This window comes from Polistes dominula, unplaced genomic scaffold (assembly GCF_049000335.1).
Source record: "Polistes dominula isolate Pdom_NZ unplaced genomic scaffold, Pdom_raw_medaka contig_373, whole genome shotgun sequence".
Classification (NCBI taxonomy): Eukaryota; Metazoa; Arthropoda; class Insecta; order Hymenoptera; family Vespidae; genus Polistes; species Polistes dominula.
This window is the reverse complement of record NW_028300899.1, coordinates 6,943,364-6,956,281: the sequence shown is the minus strand read 5'-3', so window position 1 is coordinate 6,956,281 and position 12,918 is coordinate 6,943,364. Positions and strand designations below refer to the sequence as shown.

The 12,918-nt window shown below is 31.3% G+C and overlaps 1 long non-coding RNA gene across 6 annotated transcripts; it reads right to left on the bottom strand.

Moving 5' to 3' along the window:
• Positions 1 to 1,398: 1,398 nt before the first annotated feature.
• On the bottom strand, positions 1,399 to 5,528 carry LOC107067758 (uncharacterized). 6 transcript variants are annotated; one of them, XR_016178664.1, is made up of 5 exons: positions 4,632 to 5,528; positions 3,566 to 3,637; positions 2,758 to 3,412; positions 2,588 to 2,697; positions 1,399 to 2,212 (listed from the first exon to the last, which is right to left on the bottom strand). It is a non-coding gene; the product is annotated as an uncharacterized LOC107067758 (long non-coding RNA). The 6 variants fall into 6 exon arrangements; XR_001475917.2 differs by having other exon boundaries at positions 2,758 to 2,915; positions 3,232 to 3,637; positions 4,632 to 5,527; XR_001475916.2 differs by having other exon boundaries at positions 1,400 to 2,212; positions 2,758 to 2,935; positions 3,232 to 3,637; positions 4,632 to 5,527.
• Positions 5,529 to 12,918: the final 7,390 nt, after the last annotated feature.

Sequence of the window (12,918 nt, the reverse complement as noted above, 5' to 3'; positions counted from 1 at the left end):
CACGATAGAGAGAGAGAGAGAGAGAGAGAGCCCACGATTTTTCGCAAACTCTCGCTAGCTTCCCCGGACGTATAACGTACAATTACCCGAAGACCAGATTACACAGGGGGGGCATGGGAGAGGCTCTCTCCACGCTCGTTATGCCATCACAAAGCCTCGTCCACATTGGCCCACTTGAGAGAAAAGACCGGCTCGAAGACACGAGAGTCTAAGAGAGAAAGAGAGAGAGAGAGAGAGAGATACGATGATGATGTACCTGTGTGAGCAAAGAAGAAGAAGAAGAGAAAACCTGAAGAATCCTTATCGTTTCTCTTGGAATAAATCTCTCTTCTCTTTTCTCTCTCTCTCTCTCTCTCTCTCTTTCTCTCTCTCTCATTCTCTCACTCTTTTTCTTCTATGTAAGATGAAAAAAATAAAAAAGAATTCTTATACCGATTCTACTCGTTCAGATCGATATTTTACGACTTTTTTTTTTATTATTTTTTTTTTTAAATATCACAGATTATTTCTATACACAGTCTTTGGTTGTCTTCCTGACCTCTGTTATCGCGTGTTCATTAATTGCATCAACCGACTGAATTTGGATAAAAGAAAGTATTATACTTTATTTTGTTGCTTTTCTTGATCGTACAGGGTATTACTATACGAGTATAATATTTGTATTTGTATTTGTGTGTACAGATGTGTGTTAATTCGCCGTCACTTTTTCGAACAGGTGGATTAACGTCAAAAAAGGTTGAAGATTTAGATGGCCTCATTTTTGTTAGAGCTCGTATTTCAACGCGTGAGAGTGAAACTTTTATCGAGAACGTAATGTTCCATAATCTATAATCTTCGAGGAACTTATGCGAGGCACGAACAGCGAGAGAACGTTAGTATAAAGAGAGTCGTGAATAAGTATAGCTTATAGTACTATATACATTGTTATCCGTTGTGCCCGTCGTGTCTCGAAATGATTTATTCCTCTAACCAAAAGAAACCATCAACCTACGAAATATATGCATATATGTATATATATATCTATATTCGTGCATATGATACCTTCCACAGTGCAAGTTACTCGAAAATCCCATAAAACTGTCTACTCTGAAATACACGCTGATTCAGAATGACAATGCATTAAAAAGATAAACGCGTGAGTACTTTACTGTCGCTTTTCTATTTTCTTCATAGAATAGTCTATTCTCATTCGGATACTTGATATTTCCCTATCGTTAGTTAAACAATATTAACTATTATTATTATTTTTATTTTAGGAGAAATTGTAATTTCTTTCATATATTCTTCTTTTATTACTCGGTAATTTAAATATTAAAGAAAAAAATACAAAATCTATAATGTAACACAGAGTATAATAACTTTAACAGAACATTTGAATAATTTTAAACCTAATTATAAAAATAATAAAATTAAAATAGACGAATTTCAAATATAAAAGCAATTAACTAAACGACATTGAAATAATTGCCAATATTTAGTTGCTATGTTACATGTCACAATAAATTCCATGTTAAATTAATTGGTAATACAGCAATAAAGGTGTTATAGTAAAAAAATACAGAGGGCGTATATTTACGCCTTTCGTGTATATTGATGGATTTGTGAGAGCATATATATATACGCCTTTAACAGTCAAAAGGTTAAACAATATTACCTATTATTATTATTTTTATTTTAGGAAAAATTGTAATTTCTTTCATAAATTCTTTTATTACTAAATTATTTCTAAGTTAATTTATAATACATTTTAATTATTATTATATTATTCGTATAATCCACTTTGAAGGTGGATGACGAATATTTATTTGACAAAAAAAAAGAGGTAAATAGGCGCAAGATTTAACGAAAAAAGTTCATCGCGACGAAGCTTTTTCTGAAGAGCTTTCGACGCTTTCTTTCTTTCATTCTTTCATTTCTTTCTTTCTTTTTCGTGTCGTCCGAATCCTGTGAAGTGACAGTTCACAACCTTCCTAGGTTTGTCAGCAGTCCACATTCATTCGTGTTAGCGTAAGTCATCATCGAAACACACTACTACTCTTCTTCCTTCCTATTTTCCTTTCCTTCGGATTCTTCCTTATTCCTTCTGTCAAGGACATCCTTGACATCTGCCGGCTTTCTACGATCTTATCCCACGTCTTTACACCTTCCTCCTTTTTTCATCTCGATCTTATCTTCTCAACCAAGAAACGTCACTCTTTCCTACCGATCTTTCCTTAGAAAGAAAAAAAGACAAAAAAAAACGTGTCAATCGTCTACGACCTACTCTTCTATTCGTCTAATTCTTTTTTTTTTATATTATTTTTTGTTTTCTACCAAATCCGTGACGAAAGCTTGGGTTATCGGATTTCAACCAAGTTTACTTACAACGTTTATCCTTCTTTCAATTTATTTTATAATCTCTTATTTCTTTTTTTATATTGTTATTTTAAAATATGTTGTAATCTACGAAACACAGTTATTGTTAGAATTATTTTTTTCAATTTTTCATCCCTTCAAAAATATACAAGATTAAACTTTAGACTGCGTGATCAGGAATAAAAAAAGGGATTGAATACTCGAAGGTCAACGATTAGTAAAAGTCACAAACTTGTTCAAACGATCCTCGTAAAAGGTTGAAACGTTTTCCTTGAACATCATTCTACAAGCAAGGTCAGTGGTTTCCTTTTTTCTCCCGGATATGAACACGATGCTATGGTCCTAAACAAGCAACAAATACCCTATTAGGTCTGCCACTTAAAGGGGTACTTTCATCTTTACCTCTTGTTATTGCTTTACGCGAAGTTTCAACTTTGAAAACGATCAGTTGAGTTGGTTCGATGGGGGTTAACCAGGTAAACTCCGATACCCCTAACCTTTTCAACTTTTTTTTCCTTTTCACTTTTCCAATCTTTGCTTTTTTGCCATTCGCCTTTTCTCTACCATGACAAATATTTATCTATTATAGAATAAATAAATTATACTTTTTATGGTCTCCCAATCGTAAATATTGTCTTTCGTTTCATTTTTTTTTTCAATTTTTTTTCTCATTTTTTTTGGTCAAAGTTTTTCTACAGGAATTTCCATTCTTCAAGTGGAAGAATTCGTAATAGTGTTTTGCTATTACGCCTTTTTTTTTGTTCTCCCATGGTGGTCAAGTCAAAGAATAAAATAATCTCAATTGTCAATAGAAACCCTTGTAAAGTTAGGATAGAGCAAGCACGTAATTCTAGACCTCCAACGTATCTTATTTACCTGGGACTTCGTGAAATATCCTTGAAATTCCGTTTAACCGGATGAACATTGGAAAAACTCTTTTGTTAACAATTTCGAATCGAGTTGATTTTCTTCCTCTTATTTTTCTTCTTTTGTATCATCGACTTACAACATACGTTATTTTTCCTTTTTACTCTTTTTCGTTTCATCTTCTCCTTTCCTGGTTGGCATTGATCAAATGAAAAAAGAGAAAAAGAGAAACCCCTTTTTTTTCCTTTTATTTTTCTTAATAAATTGATGGCTTTCATAAATTTACGTAAAACTGTGTTGGATGAATAGTTTTCAAGGTTACTTTTCTGAATGGAAAACATACGTAACAACGGGGTATCGATTTTTCACGGTCATCAATCGAAGATATTGTAAAACTATTGTGTACGTGTTGCATCTATAAAATGAAAAAGAGGAAAATTGAAAAAAGGGGATAAAAAAGGAATCAAGGAAGGATGAGTCAGGAAAAGAAAATTTGACGGGTTAATCGAAATTACGAATTTTATGACTTCTTTCGCATGGAATATCAACTTTTCAAAATGCACATACATGTATATCACACACACATATATAACTTTTTTCTTAAAAGATAATTATTATAATCGGCAGTGCTCGTTATCGTGACGAAACGTGAAAGCGCTAAATTAAATTTAAATCCTTTACGGTATACGCGCCTTTCCAAAGAAAGATAAGAGAAAAAGAAAAAAGAGAAAGAAATAAGATTGAAGATGCACGGTTTAAAGTAGCAAACTCGAAAGAATTATATCGTGAAAGACTGGTGGTCCTTCGACCAAGATTGGACGATAATTACCACGTGGTGTAACGTGGTGTACCGTGCGAAAGATAAGTACTATTAATGCTGTGCCCTCAGAAAACGATTTTCAGTATCTCATTATATATATTTATATATGTATATATGTATATGTATTACGTGAGAATTTGCTATCTTTCTTTTTACATCTTTACAGTCAAATACATTTATTTTTATATATATTATTATCATTATATTATATTATAAATACAATATAATAATTTTTATTATTTTAATATAATTTAATTAGTATTATATATTATAATAATATTATATAGTATAATTTAATTAATTTATATATATTATAATATAATTTTAATAGTAAATTAATTTAATATTCAAATTAATTTATTATTCATTAAATTTTATATTATTATTATTATTATTATTATTATTATTATTATTATTATTATTATTATTATTATTATTATATTATATCAATTAATTCATATAATATGTACTAATATATACATATGCATATATTAAATATTTAAATAAAACAAATCTAAATATTATATTTCTTAAAAAACATAGAACATTATCTATTGCTTTATTCATAGTATCGTTTAAAAAGATTTACTTTCGTTTTTCACGACCTTGGTAATAGTTCGAGATTTATTTTATATTTTATACTTAGGATAAAAGTAAAATATTTCATGGTCGCATGACATTTTTGTATTAGTAAAATAAAAAGGTGTTATCATCACATATACACCATATCATAGTCAGAAAAAAAAACACACACACACATGTTCCCTCTAGGAAACAAAAGAGAGATCATACAAAAAACTGCACTTTATTTTCCCGTTTCTCTTCATTTTCATTAATTTCAACGACAAAAAGGCTTCACAGAAGATCAAAGAACTAAAAAAAAGAACCCTTTCCTCTCTTGAAGAGAAACAGAAAAAAAGAGAGAGAGAGAGGGAGAGAAAGAGAGAGAGGGAGAGAGAGAGAGAGAGGGAGAGAGAGAGAGAGAGAGAGGGAGACTTTTCGTCGATTTTCGAACGGTCTTAAGGGTAGAAGGAGAGAGAGGGTAGTTAAAATATCCTGTAGCAGTTCTGTATTAAATAGAGCACGATAGAGTACGAAAGAAAAGAACAATGTAGAATAGAAGTAGAAGAAGAAGAAGAATAAAGAGAAACTTTGGAATGTTTTTTTTTCACAATTTTTCAAACGTTTTCTACAGAAAAAAAAGAAAAAAACAAGAAGTTTAGCTAGTTCTATTCAACTTCACGTCAAACGTAGGATATAAACTAGACGCAAATGAGTTTTATTCTTCTCTCTCTCTCTCTCTCTCTCTCTCTCTCTCTCTCTCTTTATTTGTCTTTCTCTTTATCACTTTTCAACGCATAAGGATTCTCCTGGTAGAACGTCCATGACCGATATCACGACGCTATCGATCGAATATCAAATTGTTAGGGCTTCTAACCTACTCTGATCTACCACCACCCACACTTTCTCCCTTCCACCTCTCTCTTCTTTCTTTTTTTTTTTTTTACTCTTCCGATCCCTCTCGACTTCGTTTTCTATGACTGATTATTTTTCATTCGTTCTATTTCTTTCCCACTCTCACCACCCCTCCCCCTCATCCCACTTTTCTTTCTTTTTTTCCTCTATTTTTCCTTCGTACTTTTTTCCCTTTTTTCTTTTCGGGAGAAAATAAGTTTTAATGCAATCCCCGGCTAGTAGTAGTAAAGGAAGCACAAAGGGATACCCTTTGTACCTTCTATACGCGAATTCGTCCTAGTCACAAGCTCTCCTCTCTTATCCGACGACCGATCGTTCTATTTCTCTTTCTTCTTTTTTCTTTTCCTTTTTCTTTTTCTTTCTCTCTTGATCATGCCACCCTTCGTTTCTTCCTTTATCAAGTTCGTGCTTTCTAGTCTTGCTTTTTTACTATGATAGAGTAAGACTACTCTAAAGATGGATATCCCTAGTTTAAAGAAGACATTTTTATGCTTTTACTGTACTTAACCGTACAGTTCACGGAACTAACTAGAAAAATAAAACAAAACTGGGATGAGAATTATCTTTAGAAAAAAAAAGTAGAGTGATGATTTTTATTTTATTATTTTTCAAATTAAAATTGTTCGAAATTAACCCCTTAACTCCTTGGGGCACAGAGGGATTAAAAGTGTCCCACCTTTTTTGATACATCGTAATGCACGGTGGGACATTTTTAGTCTCACAATGCAATAGCTACACATGCTCATAAGATTATATATTTCGTCTTATTTACGCAAAACAATTGGTTATTAACTCTTTTTTTTATATTTTTACATTATTACATTATGTAATACCTTTATTAATAAAAAAATATACCAATTTAGTTTCATTTAAAACGTAATCACACAACATAGGGCTATTTTATTATCTGAAATTCTATGCCGCAAAGAGTTAAGCAGCATTGATTTTGAAAAAAAAAAAAAAAATTGCAAAAAAATTAATTTTTTTTTGTTTGCATTAAAACATAGTTTTGAAAAAAAAAACGGCCAAAAAAATACAGAAATAATCAATATTTTTAAGTTAATTTTGGATTTTGTTCCACATTGCAGAGAGAAGAACCGAATATTGCAATGTTTACACGTACGTCGACTTTTTAATCTTTCTTTTCGAATTACTATTTCGGAAAAAAACGATTTTTTTTTCTTTGCTTTCACATTCTTATTTTCAATTTTTCTATTATATTTGAGTGTAAAAAATCATAGAAATATAAAATAGTAGGCCGTTCAAGTTAACTCGAGCGCGCGGAAATCGGCCGGTTTAAGACGCTCGAATTATCTCTAAAAATTAACAACACAGTTAACTCTTTACTCTTATATATTATTAATAATTATAAATATACAATTTTCTTGCTTAATGATTTATTTTTAATGATTTTGATCAATTGAAAACTTCGTAATAAAAATATTGATTGATTAAAACAATAAGACAATACGAAATACTAAGGTTAAATAAAACGTTGATATTTTAACACGGTGGCACGAGCTCCATTCTGTCGGAAATGAGCCCAACCCCTGGCACGAGAATAGATTTAAAAAAAAAAAAAAAAGAAAAAGACGAATGTATTAAAACAAAATGGAGGGAAAAAAATGAAAAAAAAGTGGGCCGAGCCCCCTGATTAAGATGGAATTAGGACGAGAGGAAGAGAATGATTCTATTTCCCTTCTCCCTCTCTTCCTCCCTCTCTACCACTCTCTCTCTCTCTTTCTCTCTCTCTCTCTCTTTCACTCTCATTCGTGTTCGCGTTTATTTTTCATCCTTGCCTCGTTTTATTCGATGTCCGAACGGAACGGAAGCACCTGCTGTTTCACGGATAGAGGCCCTCGTTTATAAATCCAAGGTAACATCGATGTTATGGGCGTCATGGTCAAACTTTTCTCTCTCTCTCTCTCTCTCTTTCTATCTCGTTATGCAAGAGAAAAAGATAGATCGGTGAAGATGATGAGAAGATAGAACCCTTAGAAGAGGGTTATTACCGGCTTGTTAGGCGGAAGAAAAGGCAGCTGCTCTCCGTTTAAGTTCGAACAATTAAATTGTCTGCTCTCGATCCGACCACCTTCGTCATACGTACCTATTTGGGTTCCCCCGCCCCCCCCCTCCGTCTTCCCACTACCATTACTAACCAGGTAACCAGCCTAAATCTTTTTATCTATTTCTTATCTTGTCTCTTATTTCTTATCTTGTGTTCTCGTGTCTCTTTTTCAAATTCCTTCTTTTTTTTTCAGTTTAGTTTTACAAGAATATTTCATCTACTTTTTGGTTTTTTTTTTTGGTAGTAGTGTGAATCATTAGTTTATCATGAAAGGAACATCAAGGATTTGATTTTACTTAAGTGACAATTTTCTACGTAACAAGATTTGTATTTTATTCGTTCTTTAAGTTTTTTATTGCGTACAATATATGTCAAAAGTTAGGAATTAATTACCTGTATTTTTTTTTCTAATTTCATGATAATCTTGTGTATAGTTTGTACAGTTTTTAATTTGAGATGATATTATTAAGAACGAACTTTTTTATTTGTAATAATTATTCGTTGATAAAAAAAAAGAATTATACTAATCCAGGGTTCGACAACCTTTTGAGTCGGAAGAGCCAAAAATTACCATTTACAAAATTTCGAAGTTTTTAAAGAGCCACCAAATTTTTTCTTGTCAACAATAAATAGTACTCATATAAATAAAGTTAGTTTTTTGATAAAAAGAAAAAACTAATCTATTTATTCATCGGTGTCTAATCCTTTTTTTTTACTAAACTCTTTTAACTAAAGAGCCGCATGTGGCTCGCGAGCCACAGGTTGCCGACCCACGTACTAATCGTATGTGTAAGACACGTTGTTTTTCAATTTTTGTTGTATAATTTATTGATTAATCCGAAAAAAAATTGATTTTTTCTTCTTAGAAATGTATATCCCAATTTCTTAGAATTTTTAGGTTATGAATCAAAACTTTTTGCCGTTAGTGTATACATCGATTACGCGTAATCATTATACTATACCTCGTGTATCGATAAATATCGAGATGATTTTTTTTCAGTCGAATATTTTCGGATAAACGATTAACCACAAACACATGGTAGACGACTAACCTCTTCCTTCGTTTCACTTCGATAAAAATCGAAAGCCTCTTTCATCTCTCTCTCTCTCTCTCTCTCTCTCTCTCTCTCTCTTCTCTTTTTCTCTTTCTCTGGGGGTATTATTATTTCTAAGAGCGTATCGAGAAGGCACGTATATGCGGGTAAAAGATAGTCACCCGTTGATTGTAACAAACTTTTATATTCTCGAATAATCAAGGAAGATATTTTGAAATAAAAAAAAATAAAAAGAATAATACAAAACCTTTTTGATAATAAGCGTATTCGTTTATTTATACGTTTCAATAAATTAACAACCCATTGAATACTACATTATTTGAAGATTTTTATGCATATATATATATATATATTGGATTTAATTTGTTACTATATGGAATAATATGCAAAAGTAATACATTTTATTTTGGAATATATTTATAAACATATTTTTGCAAGAACATTTTAATTAAAAAATATAAATCAATATATAAATGAAACAAAATAGAAATATTCATATATTTGATATATTTATACAAAAAGTTAATTTATCACGGTGTAGATTAAAAAAAAAAAAAACAGATGTGTGCAGATCACACACGGTAGAAGTGAAACCTTCAAAGAAAACCAAGCTTCGAGACGTGAATATATCGAAATAATTGAATTGTAATACAGTGCCATCTATTGAAAGAACCTTACAGAGCCTAGATAACCTCTAAATAAAAATCTTTAAATAAGTAATAAAAAATAATACAAAAAAAACAAAACAATGCGATAAAAATTGTTCTATGTTCTAAGTTAAAAAAAATCACGTGAAATAAAATGAATTTCATTAAAATAAGTTGAGTAGTTTCGAAATTATTAGGGGACAATCATATATATTGTTATACTGAATTTTTATATATAAAATTTTATTAATTATTTAATTAATATATAGAATTAAATAATATAGAATTAAATTATATATTGAATTTATTTAATTAATTAATTAATTATTTTTGTTTCATCGGTTTCACGTTCTTCCGTTTCACGATTTTCAAATCCCCCATATTCTAAAGAAGTTTTCACTTCAAAAAATACAACAAAAAATTACATAACATACATTTTTGGTAACTTACCGTACACGTATCATACATGTACCATATCATTTACCATTTTATTTCCTTAAACCTTTTTACAATTGTATCAACGTGTACTAATTATAATTATTATTTTTATTTGAACAAAAGATACTTTATTCGAATCGACTCGAAATTTCCTTTCGTTTTTTGTAAGAGAAATGAAGAGAGGTGGAGAATGTAAAGAAGAAGGATGAATAGTAGGAGGATGATGAAGAGAAGGAGGAGGAGGATGAAGAACGAACAGAAACTGGGCGTGTGAGAGTTTGGTTCGATGAAAAGCCAAAGAGTACGAGTGGTTAGAAGCAGAGGACTTGTATTTCTATGTATGTGTGTGTGAGTGTGTGTGTGTGTGTGGTGGACAGTATCAGATATGCTTCGATAAGCATAACAGGTCAAAAGTTTACGCCCCCTTTTGCTTGTTTCACCGTAAAGGAGTTCTCTCGAATATCGTTAAAGTGCATTACGTTCTTCCTACAGTTCTCGACAGTTTCTAAATCTAAATCTCTCTCTTTCAAGTATAAGCATTAAAGATTAAATTATTGATACGCCAACGTAAGAGAATTAAACTATTTTTATTGAATATTACTAAGCCTATATTTACAATTTCAATCGTATTTGCATTTATTCTTCTTTTGATATGTTTTGTATTTCATTTGAAATAAATTGTTAATATCAAATCACAAAATGGGATATGTGATATGGAACTAATGTGTAATACAGAAGAAGAATATTTTATTATTTGCATTTAAATGTTAGAACATAGGCTCATCACCCACCCCTCTTTTTCCCCACTTATACTCATTATTTGCTTATTATTAATCGATAAACATACAAAAATTTTAATATAACCCTTTGCACTCCGCACGACTTTCGACACTGGGTAGCAACAACTCCGCGCGACTTCGAGGCAGAAACGGCACATTTACAGACCCTCGTATTATTTAGTATAACTTTGGAACCAAATAACAGATTTTAATGATATTGGACTTATATTAATCTGTAGACATCAAGGAACATATTTACCTGAAGAACTTTTTACCAAAAGAACTTATTTACCAAGAGAATGTATGTGTGTAATAGCGTTGCATTTGAAAAAAAGCGAGCGCGTTCCAATGTATTTGAAATGTGATACTATTTGATAATATTTCTTTGTACATTATAAATCTTACTATAAAATGCGAGATTTGCTCCTATAAAAACATTTCTTCTACAAATTCTTCTTATCGCTCTTCTCAAGTTTCGCCAAAAAGTTCTCGGACCGTTGTGAGCACGCATCTCGCATTCTCTTAGAACACAAAACCCGCCGACATTGTTTTTTATATATCTTTGTTATTTTACTATATTTTGATTCGATGTCTTGTGCTATTTTAAGAAAAAATAAACGCATCGGTCAGGAAACGGAGCTATGAAACGGTTGCTATACTAAAAACATGTGTGCAGATCACACGTGTTAGAAGTGAAACCTTCAAAAATCTAAGTTTCGAGAGAATGAGAGGAATGCACAGTTTCAAGAGTAAGATAATTGTAGGATTTATTTATTATAATATTATTGCCATATATAATAAAGGTCACCGGTATGGTCTCTGAGTGGAACAGCTGATAAAAAGTACACTTTTCCAAATTCAAGCAATAAAAATCGTGGCCCTTGCATAGCGGCCCGTTGCTCCGTTACCTATCCGTACACAGGCTCCGTTGCCTCGCCATCTATCGCTTCGTTGCCTGAACCAGCGTTTCATTTTTTTCAAATCACTCCCTATTCTAAAGAAGTTTTCACTTCAAAAACATCAGGGAAACATGTATGTCTCAAAAAGTTGTGCTGAAATAACTTAATTCCCCGTAATCACTAATAAACTTTAATGTCTCATACGTTGAGACATCGGAGTGATAGACTAGAATCACAATGTCTCATACGGTGAGATAGCGGAGTGCAAAGGGTTAATATTTAATTTTTGTTAAAATTTAATATAATATTTTAAACTTAATATATTAAATATATTATATATTATATAGTAATATAATTAACTAGGAGGATAATATTAGAAGGGACCTGAAAGAAATAGGATACGAAGACCGCGAATGGAAGGATCGCGCTCAGGGACGGGAACAATGGCGGGATTTGGTATTTGCGGCAATGAACATTCGAGTTCTTAATGCCAGTTAATAATAATAATATTATGAAGTTAATATTTTAAATTTAATATAATACTTTTAAAAAATTTTTTCAAATTATTTTTTATCCATTTAGATAGAAGTATTTTATTCTTACGATCATACTAAAGATTTAAATTTAAATTAACGCAATAATAATAATAATAATAATAATAATAATAATAATAATAATAATAAATAAAATACATAAGAGTAAATCTTTTAAACCGGTAGCATTCTTTAGGTCGTTGTCATTTTTTTCTTCCTTCCTTTTATTTTTTTATCCAATCTCCGATCAAAGAGACTATAAAAATATATTTGGAAATGTCTTTCTCAATATGGGGGTATATAATATAACTCTCCTACCTTCATATATGCATATATCTCACGTATTCTCTTTTAAAAAATCGCGATAAACAAAATTCCAACGTGAAATAGATTTTGTATCCCTGCTTCCCTTTTTTTTTTTACTCAATTTAACTCGTCACAACTTTACCTCGTCATACTGGGTAAAAATTTCCAAAAGAAGATACAGTCAAACTACGGGTTTGTAGTACATTGCGAAAAATATTATCATCCATACTCTATCTGTTTCGTATGTAAAAAAAAATAAAAAATAAAAAAAGGGGGGGAAGAAGAAAATGCCAAAGGATTGCAAACTCAACATTGATTCGTCCATTATTCATCCCTGCCATTTTCGATGATGGATAGCCGATGGCATCATGCACAAATGACATACCCTGTTCCTACATATAACCCCCACACACACACATATATCAACGAATATATATATATATATATATATACATTCATACATTACTAACTCTCTCCTTCTAACGCATACGCAAAGGATTAACTAAAAATCGAAGGTAGGAAGAAGAATCTTCGGTTCGTTTTCTCTCTTTCCCCCCTCCCCCTTGGACTCTTCGTCTTTTAACGAGCCAATCGGAAGTTATATCGGAGAGAAACGAGATGGTTGGACGTGCTAAAGAAAGAAAGAGAAAAAGAAAGAAAGAAGAAAAAAGTAGA